Genomic DNA, 13,187 nt, shown 5'->3' with positions numbered 1-13,187 from the left:
GCACGATCCGTTTAAGAGACGCTGGGACTGGAGAGCTGTGAGTAGTAGGAGGCGAGGAGGAGATGATGAGAAGCAAAACTTTGCGGTCGAATGTGGCAGCAGTCCGCTATTATTTTGTTTTCTTATTGTTGCCACAATAAAGTGGAGAAAGCCATCAACGACTCATCTCCTTCTTTCCTCCCAACATTCTTATATTATTATTTCATATGCACGAGAGCTGCCGGATCTGCCAAAATGAACATGAAGTCTGATTATTATTTTTTTTAAACAATGTCATCAGATAGACAGAAACATAACATTATGTGCAAATGCCTTCATTTTCAAATCATGAAAATAATAACAGCCTATATCTTACCAATCTTGTAATCTTGATGGGTCTTGTCTCCATTCCATGTCAGGTAGTCCAGGCACATTGTTTACATCCTGATTAGCGTCTGGCTAATACATGTTAGGTCCAACATAAAATTCCAACCTCCTCTTCTTCCTCCAACTCTTCAAAAACTTGGATCTCCTCCCTTGCGCCCGATCTATCGCTTCTATCGCTGTTTGAATCATTGTTTGAAGGGCTTTGTATGGCGGCCGTATGGAGCGCTGCCATCGCTGTTCTCGGTGTGATGTGTCACTTCCGGGTTTGTCCCCTTTCAGGCTCGAACTTCGGAAACGCAATTATTTTGTCAAATATACAACATATAAATTATTTTTTTCATGCTTTATTTGTTGGAAAATGTTTAATTACTTTAATTGTGACCCTATTTGGCATGTTATGAAATTACTTCACATTTGGTCTTTGATCAAGCTCCTTCCTACTGACAAGTACATTGCTGGCCAAATGTAGTGGCACCCCTGCAATTCTGTCAGATAATGCTCAATTTCTCCAAGAAAATGATTGCAATTACAAATGCTTTGGTAGTAATATCTTCATTTATTTTGCTTGCAATGAAAAAAACAAGGGAATGGGAAAAAAATTAAGTACTATCATTTTACACAAAACTCCAAAAATGGGGTGGAAAAAAGTATTGGCCCCATTTGAAAAATCATGTGATGCTTCTCCAATTTGTGTAATTAACAGCACCTGTTACTTACTTGTGGCACATAACAGGTGGTGACATAGCTAAATCACACTTGCAGCCAGTTAAAATGGATTAAAGTTTACTCAACCTCTCTCCTGCGTCCTTGTGTGTACCACATTGAGCATGGAGAAAAGAAAGAAGACCAAAGAACTGTCTGAGGACTTGAGAAGCAAAATTGTGAGAAGCATGAGCAATCTCAAGGCTACAAGTCCATCTCCAAAGACCTGAATATTCCTGTGTCTACCGTGCGCAGTGTCCTGAATAAGTGTAAAGCCCATGGCACTGTGGCAAACCTCCCTAGATGTGGACAGAAAAGAAAAATTGACGAGATATTTCAACGAAAGATTGTGTTCTGTGCATCTGAATGAAAAGGGACTCTGTGTTAGGATACCCAGGAAGACTCCACTTCTGACCCAGAGATATAAAAAAGCCAGGCTGGAGTTTGCCAAAACTTACTTGAGAAAGCCAAAAACGTTTGGAAGAATGTTCTCCGGTAAGATTAGACAAAAGTAGAGCTTTTTGGGAAAAGGCATCAACTTAGAGTTTACAAGGAAAAAACAAGGCCTTCAAAGAAGAGAATATGGTCCACACAGTCAAACATATCGGAGGTTCCCTGATGTTTTGGTGTTGCTTTTCTGCCTCTGGCACTGGGCTGGTTGGCCGTGTGCATGGTAATATGAAGTCTGAAGAATATCAACAAATTTTTCAGCATAATGAAGGGGCCAGTGTGAGAAAGCTAGGTCTCCCTCAGAGGTCATGGGACAATGACCCAAGACACACTTCAAAAAGCATTGGAAAATGGTTTGAGAGAAAGCACTGGAGACTTCTAAAGTGGCCAGCAATGAATCCAGACCTGAATCCCATAAAACACCTGTGGAGGGATCTGAAAATGGCAGTTTGGAGAAGGCACCTACAAATCTAAGAGACCTAGAGCAGTTGGCCAGAGAAGAATGGTCTAAAATTCCAGCAGAGCATTGTAAAAAAAACTCATTGATGGATACCGAAAGCGGTTGTTCGCAGTTATTTTGTCCTAAGGTTCTGCTACCAAGTATTAGGCTTAGGGTACCAATGCTTTTGTCCGGCCCATTTTTGGAGTTTTGTGTAAAATGATAATGATTTTTTTGTCATTCTCTTTTGTGTTTTTTCATTGCAAGCAAAATAAATGAAGATTTTATAACTAAAGCATTTGTAATTGCAATCATTTTCTGGGAGAAATTGAGCATTATTTGACAGAATTGCAAGGGTGCCAATACTTTTGGCCAACAGTGTTTCGGAAAGAATGAACATGTGAACATCAAGGTAAAACACCTTAAAACAGTATAAATGTAAAGGGTAGAGCAGAGGAAAATGGGGTTTGTTGTCCCATGAGTTGGTTGTCACACTTGCTGCGATTTGACCATCCAAGGGTTGTGGTTTTAAATATACAGTATATATTAAAAATGTTTACAATTGTACCCATAAAAAAAATGTGTTGTTTTTACTGAAAAGTCACGTATCTCTTTGAAGTGAGAAACTAGTTAGATTTTGTTTGGGGGTTTTTAGGGTCCTGAACACATATTTTTGCACCTGGTCCGAGTCACCTGATTTTGAGGATCTGCTGATGCTGAGTACTGATCCAATACCTCGGTAATGCACCATTCAGAAAATAAATATTAAATAAATAATAAAAACCTAAACCAAATTGAAAATATGCATTTTTAATTTGAACAAAACTATCCCAACATGATAGCCATATAAAATGGTTAGTATACACAGTGGGGCAAATAAGTATTTAGTCAACCACCAATTGTGCAAGTTCTTCTACTTGAAAAGATTAGAGAGGCCTGTAATTGTCAACATGGGTAAACCTCAACCATGAGAGACAGAATGTGGAAAAACAAAACAGAAAATCACATTGTTTGATTTTTAAAGAATTTATTTCCAAATTAGAGTGGAAAATAAGTATTTGGTCACCTACAAACAAGCAAGATTTCTGGCTGTCATAGAGGTCTAACTTCTTCTAACGAGGTCTAACGAGGCTCCACTCGTTGCCTGTATTAATGGCACCTGTTTTAACTCATTATCGGTTTAAAAGACACCTGTCCACAACTCAGTCAGTCACACTCCAAACTCCACTATGGCCAAGACCAAAGAGCTGTCGAAGGACACCAGAGACAAAATTGAAGACCTGCATCAGGCTGGGAAGACTAAATCTGCAATAGGCAAAATGCTTGGTGTAAAGAAATCATCTGTGGGAGCAATTATTAGAAAATGGAAGACATACAAGACCACTGATAATCTCCCTCCATCTGGGGCTCCATGCAAGATCTCACCCCGTGGCGTCAAAATGATAACAAGAACGGTGAGCAAATATCCCAGTACCACACGGGGGGACCTAGTGAATGACCTACAGAGAGCTGGGACCACAGGAACAAAGGCTACTATCAGTAACAAATTGCGCCGCCAGGGACTCAAATCCTGCACTCCCAGACGTGTCCCCCCGCTGATGAAAGTACACGCCCAGGCCCGTCTGCGGTTCGCTAGAGAGCATTTGGATGATCCAGAAGAGGACTGGGAGAATGTGTTATGGTCAGATGAAACCAAAATAGAACTTTTTGGTAGAAACACGGGTTCTCGTGTTTGGAAGAGAAAGAATACTGAATTGCAGCCGAAGAACACCATACCCACTGTGAAGCATGAGGGTGGAAACATCATTCTTTGGGGCTGTTTTTCTGCAAAGGGACCAGGACGACTGATCTGTGTATAGGAAAGAATGAATGGGACCCTCTATCGAGAGATTTTGAGTGAAAATTTCCTTCCATCAGCAAGGGCATTGAAGATGAGACGTGGCTGGGTCTTTCAGCATGACAATGATCCCAAACACACAGCCAGGGCAACAAAGGAGTGGCTTCGTAAGAAGCATTTCAAGGTCCTGGAGTGGCCTTGCCAGTCTCTAGATCTTAACCACATAGAAAATCTGTGGAGGGAGTTGAAAGTCCGTGTTGCCCAACGACAAACCCAAAACATCACTGCTCTAGAGGAGATCTGCATGGAGGAATGGGCCAAAATACCAGCAACAGTGTGTGAAAAGCTTGTAAAGAGTTACAGAAAACATTTGGCCTCCGTTTTTGCCAACAAAGGGTACATAACAAAGTACTGAGATGAACTTTTGCTATTGACCAAATACTTATTTTCCACCATGATTTGCAAATAAATTCTTTAAAAATCAAACAATGTGATTTTCTGTTTTTTTCCCACATTCTGTCTCACATGGTTGAGGTTTACCCATGTTGACAATTACAGGCCTCTATAATATTTTCAAGTGGGAGAAATTGCACAATTAGTGGTTGACTAAATACGTATTTGCCCCACTGTATGTGGTTTGAACCAAGAAAAAAATGTTAGAATACAATAATATATACAGTTTTGATATATATATATTTTTTTACAAAAATAAAAACAGATACGAAATAAAATACTGGAATTCTGACTTAATGTAGTAACAAACACCTGTTTCCAATCCTTTAAAAATGATGCGATCGAGCCCTTGATGATGTGATCGGATTGGGGACACTTTTACCTTTTTTAGGGTCAATTTAAAAATTTTAATGTCTTCATAATATTTTTTATTGGGTTTTCCACAACGTGTTTTTAGTCGTGCTCTCAGTTAACGCTTTAATAACGGCGCTTTTTTTTTTAATGGGCGATTAATTTTGACGTTTATGTTTTTGGGCACAAGGACACGGAGGATCGGGGTGAAATCCACGTTCTCATGCAAAATGTAACTTTGGTGTTTTAACCCAAAATGTGGTTTTCTGAAATGGGTTGACTACCACATATCCCCCTAAAATGAACGGGTGAAGTATATGAATGCTTTGGAAGACAAGCATTTTGGTGAGTTTATTTTATCTAATTTAAACTTTTTGGGAAATTATATCTCATAAATAATATTAAATCATAATGTTATATTTTACTAAGGTATACATTTATATAAAAATGTAAAGTATGTAAATATAAAGATATATAAAATAAAAGTGTTATAAATTGTATAAAAAAATATATAATGGGAACTCAATGCAGGACCTGTGCTTTTAACCTTTGAGCTCAGAACTGTCAGTGGACATGCTTTTATTTGAATTTATTTTCGGGGGAAATGGATTCATCTTTACAAATGTAAAGTTGCCCATCTCTTGTTTCGAATGAGGCCTAAATCTAAATTATTTAAGGTCAGTGCATCGGTCTACTCCTGTGCTAATAGGTGTACATTTAAAACTTCAAATATATAATCATTTTTGCATTTAAAAATTTTAAAACAGACTGACAACTATGGACTGCATTCGATGGATCTTTTAATCGCTTAATGGTACTAATACTACACATTTAATAAAACAATGGGACAGAAATCCGGGATTTTATTAATTTTTTTACAAATATAGGTGAGTTAACTACTTAAAAATGCGATTAACTGCAATTAAAAATGTTAATCCCTTGGCAGCACTAGTTTTAGTTATTAAAGTGTTACCATTAAGAGGTAGGCGAACAAAGCTACAGTTTTTATTCATATTCTCTTGCTACTCAATTTAATGTTATCTGTTAACTTAGCTTTTAGCTTCGCTGTTTTCACTTTCAAGAAATATGGAGTTTTTTTCTCTCACGGGAATTTTGACATATTTCGGCCCAGGTGTAAACATTCTTACGCCCTTCCTCTTGGACCTTCTGGTGTTGTCGTTTTTCACATGTGGGCAAATGGAAAGTTCCTAAAAAATACACCAATTACTAGCCGTAAATCGAGACATGATATTATGTTAGCTTTCGAGCTGCCACATTTAGATGACCGGCCATATAATTACCTGATAAACATTAGGAGTACTAACACCCGCCAAACTTTAAAAGCCTACAAATGCTTTGAGGGCTAGAAATACTTTTTAGCAGGATTTGTCAAGCTTTTACTGGCGAAAAACACGTCAGATGATTACATTGTCGTCAGCAAGGTGAGTGATTTTTTTAATGTACACTGCCCACATGTAGATTAATTTCAAGCAGACCTGTCGCCAGACGGGAAATAAGAAATGCATACAGACTTGTCGCCAGACAGGGAATATGAAATGCATGGAATGACGAATATTCCACTCTGTCTCATCTATACAGTATTTGGAATTGGTCCAATTTACACCACTGGAAACCATCATAAAAATACTGTACTGTATTACCATTCAATTACTTTTTAATCTGCATATACGCGGGGTCGGCAACCCGTGTTTTGAGAGCCGCATGCGGCTCTTTAGTGCTGCTCTAGTGGCTCTCTGGTGCATTTTCAAAAATGTTTGAAAATGGAAAAAAATGGTTGAGGGAAATTTTTTTTTTTTTGTTTTTATATGGTTTCTGTAGTAGGACAAAAATGACACAAACATACTTAGTGTTTTCCAATGCTGTATAAATGTGTAGAATAAATATTAAATTTCAACATTTCTGTCAACGAAGATTTGCATCAGAGCCTGCAACACACGCTTCTATCAGCAGGGCGGGATGCCAGGCAGGTGGCTATTGTAAACAAACCGGCAGCCGAGTACCCTGTTGGGAGTGAGAGAAAAAGTGCGATTCCATTACCCCTGAAGAACTTGGAGGAGCGCAAAAATAGATTTAAGAAGTGGATTGCATCGCCAAACTCCACTACTGTTGCATGTTTTATTGCAACCGGGGAGATAATAAAGTGTGGAAAACCGTTTAAAGATGGTGAGTACCTGAAGGAGACATTCATCAACATATCAGACCACCTATTTGGAGACTTCAAAAACAAAATCAAGATAATAAAGAAAATCAAAGACATGCCCAGATAAGGGGCATGTTATGCACGTTCCATTTTGTTGTTTATCGAAACCTCAACATAAAAATGACATAAAAAAATCGGATTTCTTTATTGCAGTTCTTTAATTTCATAAAAGCAATAAAACAATTAATTAATTGTAATTAAGTTAAACTTGAGGTGGCATCTTAAAACAGAGTAGTAACATGGTGCGTTTGATGCACTGCAGGGAAATTAAACAATAAATTATGAAGGCTCATTATGTATTTTAGCCAACTTAGTCATTTTGATAGAAGGCTAATATAGCAAATACAGATACATACAGCATGTGTTGCCTTCATTATTAGGCTTATCTAAGGCTTTTAATTTTTTGGGGCTCCAGACATTTTTGTTTTTTTGGTCAAATATGGCTCTTTCAACATTTTTGGTTGCCGACCTCTGGTATATTCTATTATTTATTTCATACATTGTTATTTATTACAATGGCAATTATTTTAATTTTTTACGAGGGAGCAACACAATCATAGCATCAGGAACGGCCGCCATCTGCTGCTTGCGTTTCATCATTTGCTGGTGTCGGTTGAAGGTCTGCAGTACACCCGTCTTTTGTTTCTCAGGAGTCTTCGCATAACTAAAGATGGATGGCACGTAATCAGGTGGCAGAGGATTGTTGCTTTTCTCTCTGGCAATGAATGAATAAAATTCAGAAATAAAAACAGGATAAATGCACATAAATTAGTGAATTACATTACTACATCGAGTGCACGGAGATTACACACCACATTAGATGAATGTCATTCTTAGTCAGATTTTATTTCACTCTCTGCACGTGGAAGTGAGAAGCTTTCCTCTTGAAGCATCCTCCGTGGCTGAGTGGTAGCTTGGCCTGGTGGTCAAACACACTCAAACATTAGCATAATTTAAAATGATAATAAATTTGCATAACTATAAAATGGGCGCTACAAAGCCTCGAACTGTCAGTTGAGAAGAAGTTTACCCGTTTCATGGCAGCCAGCCACTTTTCACGTCGCTCCTCTTTTGGGATCCGGTAAATGCACAGATTCTTTGAATTCTCCTGCACATTTCATATTTTGTCACGGCTTATCTTATTTGAAAGGAGATAGCCGCTTAAGAGTTTAAACGTAGCCTAGCTTGCAAACTATGTGGACAAGCGTCAAGCATGGCTGTCAGGTCCAAGTTGCCATTTTTGCGGAATTTCACTGACATCACATGAAAAACCTCTATACAAAGTGAAATATAAATGTAAATACTCACAAGACAGACAGGAATATTTAAGTGAAAACTTAGATTTGATAAAAGGTGCATGGGAAAAAAAAACTTTGGGTAAACCACTGATGATTGTTGATATTGTTCAGTGCTGTCAATCAAACATATTATTATAGTAATCGGCGAGAAATAACGGCTGCGTTGACATGAGTTCATACCATGCAGTGGAGAAAAGAACAAAAGTTTCCAGACATGGTCTTCAGCAACACAACTACATTTATAAAACATCACAGAGATAGTGCAACAAACAAATACCAGAGATAGTTGAGGTAACTAACGTGTCAAAGGTTGTATGCATTTAACAATAGAGAATGCCAACTGAAAAATAACATCTGTTAGAAGGTAAATAAGACTGGTCATATTTTATTGCACTGCAGGTAAAGAATAAAACAAATCCCAACAAGTCATTTTACGCACAGGAAATGGATGTAATGGGAGCAGAAAGGAGAATGTGTGGGACTCAGGGGAGAGGAAGTGGGGCGATCCAAACCTCAGAGAGTGTTAAGCTGCTCTGGCACGCTGGAATTTGACTTTCTACTTGGACAGAACAACACATGTATTGTTTAAGTGCTTCTAATCTGCGGGAAAATAAAGAAAAGAGTGGAGGAAAGCCACAGACAGAGGTTTTCAACAGGATTTGTGTACGGAAGAGAAGACGAGGGTGGAGAGACTGAGGTTTCAAGAAAAAAAAGGGGCGTAACTGTAGGTGATGGAGAGGTAGCTCTAGTCCCACTGCCATCAGCAAATTCCACACATAACTCGTCTTGGCAGCAGCAGACCCTCATCCAAGATGTCATGCAAATTCCTTACTTTGCCTCTTTGCAGATGTTTGATGAATTTCTTACGGAGATTACAGTCCAAACTACAGTTGAGGCACAACACTTCGAAAACTTAAACAACTACTTCTACACAAGTGATTTATCATAAAGACACATTTCCATAGTACTATGTTGTATGTTTCAGTTCCCATCTTTACCAATGAGTATTATTCCAAACAATGAAGTGAGTTGTGTACCTGCACATTCCTTGGGGGATGGCGTGGCTCAGTGGTGGAGTAGTTGTCCCCCAACCCAGAGGTTGTGGGTACGATTCTCCACCCTGATGAGCTCGCCTAAGTATCCTTGAGCAAGATACTGAACCCCGCATTGCTCCTGGTGCTGTGTCACCAGTAGGTAGATGGCAATGTAGTGTAAAGCGCTTCGAGTACCTTGACAGGTAGAAAAGTGCTATACAAGTATAACACCATTTTGTTCTGGAGTTACTATTTTATCAAGTTTATTAGAATAGGGATCTTTGGCACATTTTTTGCTTGGATGACTTGAGCTGAATGAAATTACTGCTTGCATAACCACACATGTTGCTCACATAACATAATTACCTATATATTTTTAATAAAAGCAGTGAGCACCCCTGGTGTATAACATGCACATGAGACCACATAGCAAAAATTACCAGCAGAATATGGATGGATAATGTGTTAACCAGTTTGTTCAATACAATGTAATTTGTTGACACTGAGTGTCATGCTGCACTGATTTTCATTGTGTATGAAACCTTGACTACATATGGCTAAATGGTGCGTGTTTATATCTGTTAACACTGAGCATTATACTGAAAACGAACAGCTTGATTATGCACAAATGTGATGCAAGTTTTTTTTTTCAGACGTGAAAGAAAAACCATACAAACAACAACATCAGCTGTCTGGAGTGGACAATGTTAATTTAAATTCAGTGTTGATACATTCATTCACTCATTCATTTTCCATGCCGCTTATTCCTCACGAGGGTCGCGGAGGTGCTGGAGCCTATCCCAGCTAACAACGGGCAGTAGGCAGGGGACACCCTGAACTGGTTGCCAGCCAATCGCAGGGCACAAGGAGACACACAACCATACACGCACACACTCATACCTACGGACAATTTAGAGTGTTCAATCAGCCTACCATGCATGTTTTTGGGATGTGGGAGGAAACCGGAGTTCCCGGAGGAAACCCACGCAGGCACGGGGAGAACATGCAAACTCCACACAGGAAGGCCGAAGCCCGGGATTGAACCCTTGATCTCAGAACTGTGAGGCAGATGTGCTAACCACTCAGCCACCGTGCCGCCAGTGTTGATACAGTTACTTTTAAATATTAATTTGATTATGGATTACTCATTTGGAAAGTAGTTTAGTTCAATTACTCATTATTTGATTTTAAAAGTAACTAACCTAGATTACAAATGTAATGCTTTACATAACGCTCAATGTATTAATGATCACCATATTATTCTTTCCAACACCCTCTTACAATTCCCACTACCTGGCGGAATTTGCTCTGTTAGTTAGGGTGAGGTTAGTTAGGACTTTGCCATGCTGTGATTCAGCGTCTTCCCTTGACACAGAACATCGAATGCTTGTTGACGAAGTAGGGTCTATGCCGTCGCTACTCCGTCACCGCAACGCAGAACCATAAATTAGGCATAAATTGTGTCTTTGTGTTTGAAATTGTGTTCCTCAAGCAGAGAAGTGACGCATGTTTCGCGCATGCAGTCACAATCAGGTTACCCATTTCAATTTATTAGTGACAGCTGCATAGAAGCTATTCTATGCTTATTCAAAAAGATCGAGAAAACCACGGTGGAATTTTGATGTTACAGTATTGTTATCTTTGGTTGGCACTCAAAATAGTGGCTGCATTCACTTGTTGCAGGTCACTGTCAGTGGACCAAACCATTTTAAGAGGGGATGCCAGAATGTCCAAAATTTTGAAGAACTGTTGCAAGCAGTGCCACCACCAGGGGGTGGCCATGGGTGGCCACGGCCACCCCTATAAATTTGTTGGCCACTCCACTGGCCACCCTGCTTGCCAGTATATCGTTAGATTGTTGTAGCATCAGTTATGCATTTCATCCCAAATGAATGCATTTATTTTGTTTTGTCAAATGTAGGGCTGTCAAATTTATCACATTAACGGGCGGGAATTATTTTTTTTTAACTAATCACTTGAAAATATTTATCGCAATTAACGCACGCATTCGCAGTACGACTCATTCACGCATTGCCGCAAACAGCCTACAATGGCGTCGTTTTACCTCTATACAGAGATAAGAGGCAGTGTCAAGTGAGTGGAGTAAATTAAAGCATTCATTGGGGACGTGCTTTTAGTTGGCAAAAGCTTTGTCATCTCTCCCACAGCAACTATAAATATTGTAGGATGCGATGTGGGGACGAATGACAGGAGTTGATCTTTTTCTTAACACCCTGTAATGTACCCAACGCAGAGAAGATATAGCATTAGCAGCCACCACACACAGTCATGGTTGCACCACTTCCCATCATGCATTTGGGCAGAACAGTTAAGTTGCTACAGTATCATATACTGAAAGCTCAACAAATACACTAGATGGCAATATTTAGTCACAATATACAAACTCACATTTATCCTTTAAGAATTACAAGTCTTTCTATCCGTGGATCCCTTTCACAGAAAGAATGTTAATAATGTTAATGCCATCTTGTGGATTTATTGTTATAATAAACAAATACAGTACTTATGTACAGTATGTTGAATGTATACAGTGGGGAGAACAAGTATTTGATACACTGCCAATGGGTTTTCCCATTGGCAATGTATCAAATACTTGTTCTCCCCACTGTATATCCGTCTTGTCTTATCTTTCCATTCCAACAATAATATACAGAAAAATATTGCACATTTTAGAGATGGTTTGAATTGCGATTAATTACGATTAATTAATTTTCAAGCTGTGATTGACTCGATTAAAATTTTTAATCGTTTGACAGCCCTAGTTAAATGTACACCTTATGCCTAATATATACATAACACATTAAAACAGCATTGTTGTGGAACTCATAATTTTGACTGGACAGTTACGGACTATGCACATTAAATCATTAGTAACATCAAATATTACACAATACACCAAAGTATATCAGTAGCCGTGTGCTTAAGTCTTTCTGATAGTTTTCCCCTGACCTTTTTACTGAAATAATATAATGAAAACCTGAAATTATGGCTTTTAGTTTTGGCCACCCCAAGATTTTAAGTGGCCCCAACTGGCCACCCCTATGAAAAATTTCTGGAGGCGCCACTGGTTGCAAGGGGCCCCCTCCCTCCAGGGTTGTCAGGTCCACTTTCCCCTCACTTCCACGCACATTGGAGAGGCGGTGGCTAGGTGCACTAATTGATAATCTATTCCCATATTTTGAATAGGGTGGTGGACACAGCCTCCTATGGCCTTACCATGGTGATGGGTATGCGTAACCAGAGTGTATTTCTGTTTTTTTTTTTTAAATTTATTTTTATAATTAACATTCTCATAGTGTAAAATATTATGTTTTTGTAGATTTTTTTTTTCAACCACTTCTAATAGAAAACATAGGTCCAAATGAAATCACCCGCATTTGTATGCCAATGTTATTTTTTCTGTCTGGCTAAGTTTAAAATCGAAGCCCTTTGATTATTTAATTACTATAATTGCCAAGCATTATAATGATTAAAAAAAAAAAAAAATCACGATTAAAATTTGGTTAGTTATGGAGCCCTAGATAGTCCCACCCGGAATCCACGAATTCCGCGATAGGAGAATTTACCGCCGATTTCAACATATTGGAAACATGAACAGTCCGTGGAATACAGGGCAAGGTGCAGAATATTACATGACCACTAGCTGTCGCTGTTATACAGCACCCAACGCACACAGAAAAAAAAAGTGCATTTGACTGCCAGATTGAATGCTAACATTTTTTTCCAGGCAGTTAGTAGTAGTAATGTTTACAAAATATGTGGATAATCTATTCTTGGTTGTAATTCTTTCATTTAATATAATGTTCTACACGTTTATGTTATAGACATATTATATGCCTGTATGTATGTATGTATGTCGGTATGTACATGCAAGCTTATGTTTACAATATTCAGGTCAAGTGGTTACTTGCACTTTGTTTAAAACTTTCCTTCAATATCCCTTCTGCCACAAATCATTTGCTTGATTAATTGTTTTGCACTTTATAAAAAAGTGCAAATAAATCAACCCAAAATT

The sequence above is a fragment of the Corythoichthys intestinalis genome, chromosome 5, assembly GCF_030265065.1.
Source record: "Corythoichthys intestinalis isolate RoL2023-P3 chromosome 5, ASM3026506v1, whole genome shotgun sequence".
Taxonomy (NCBI): Eukaryota; Metazoa; Chordata; class Actinopteri; order Syngnathiformes; family Syngnathidae; genus Corythoichthys; species Corythoichthys intestinalis.
The sequence above is the reverse complement of the archived record's forward strand: the minus strand, read 5'-3'. Positions refer to the sequence as shown.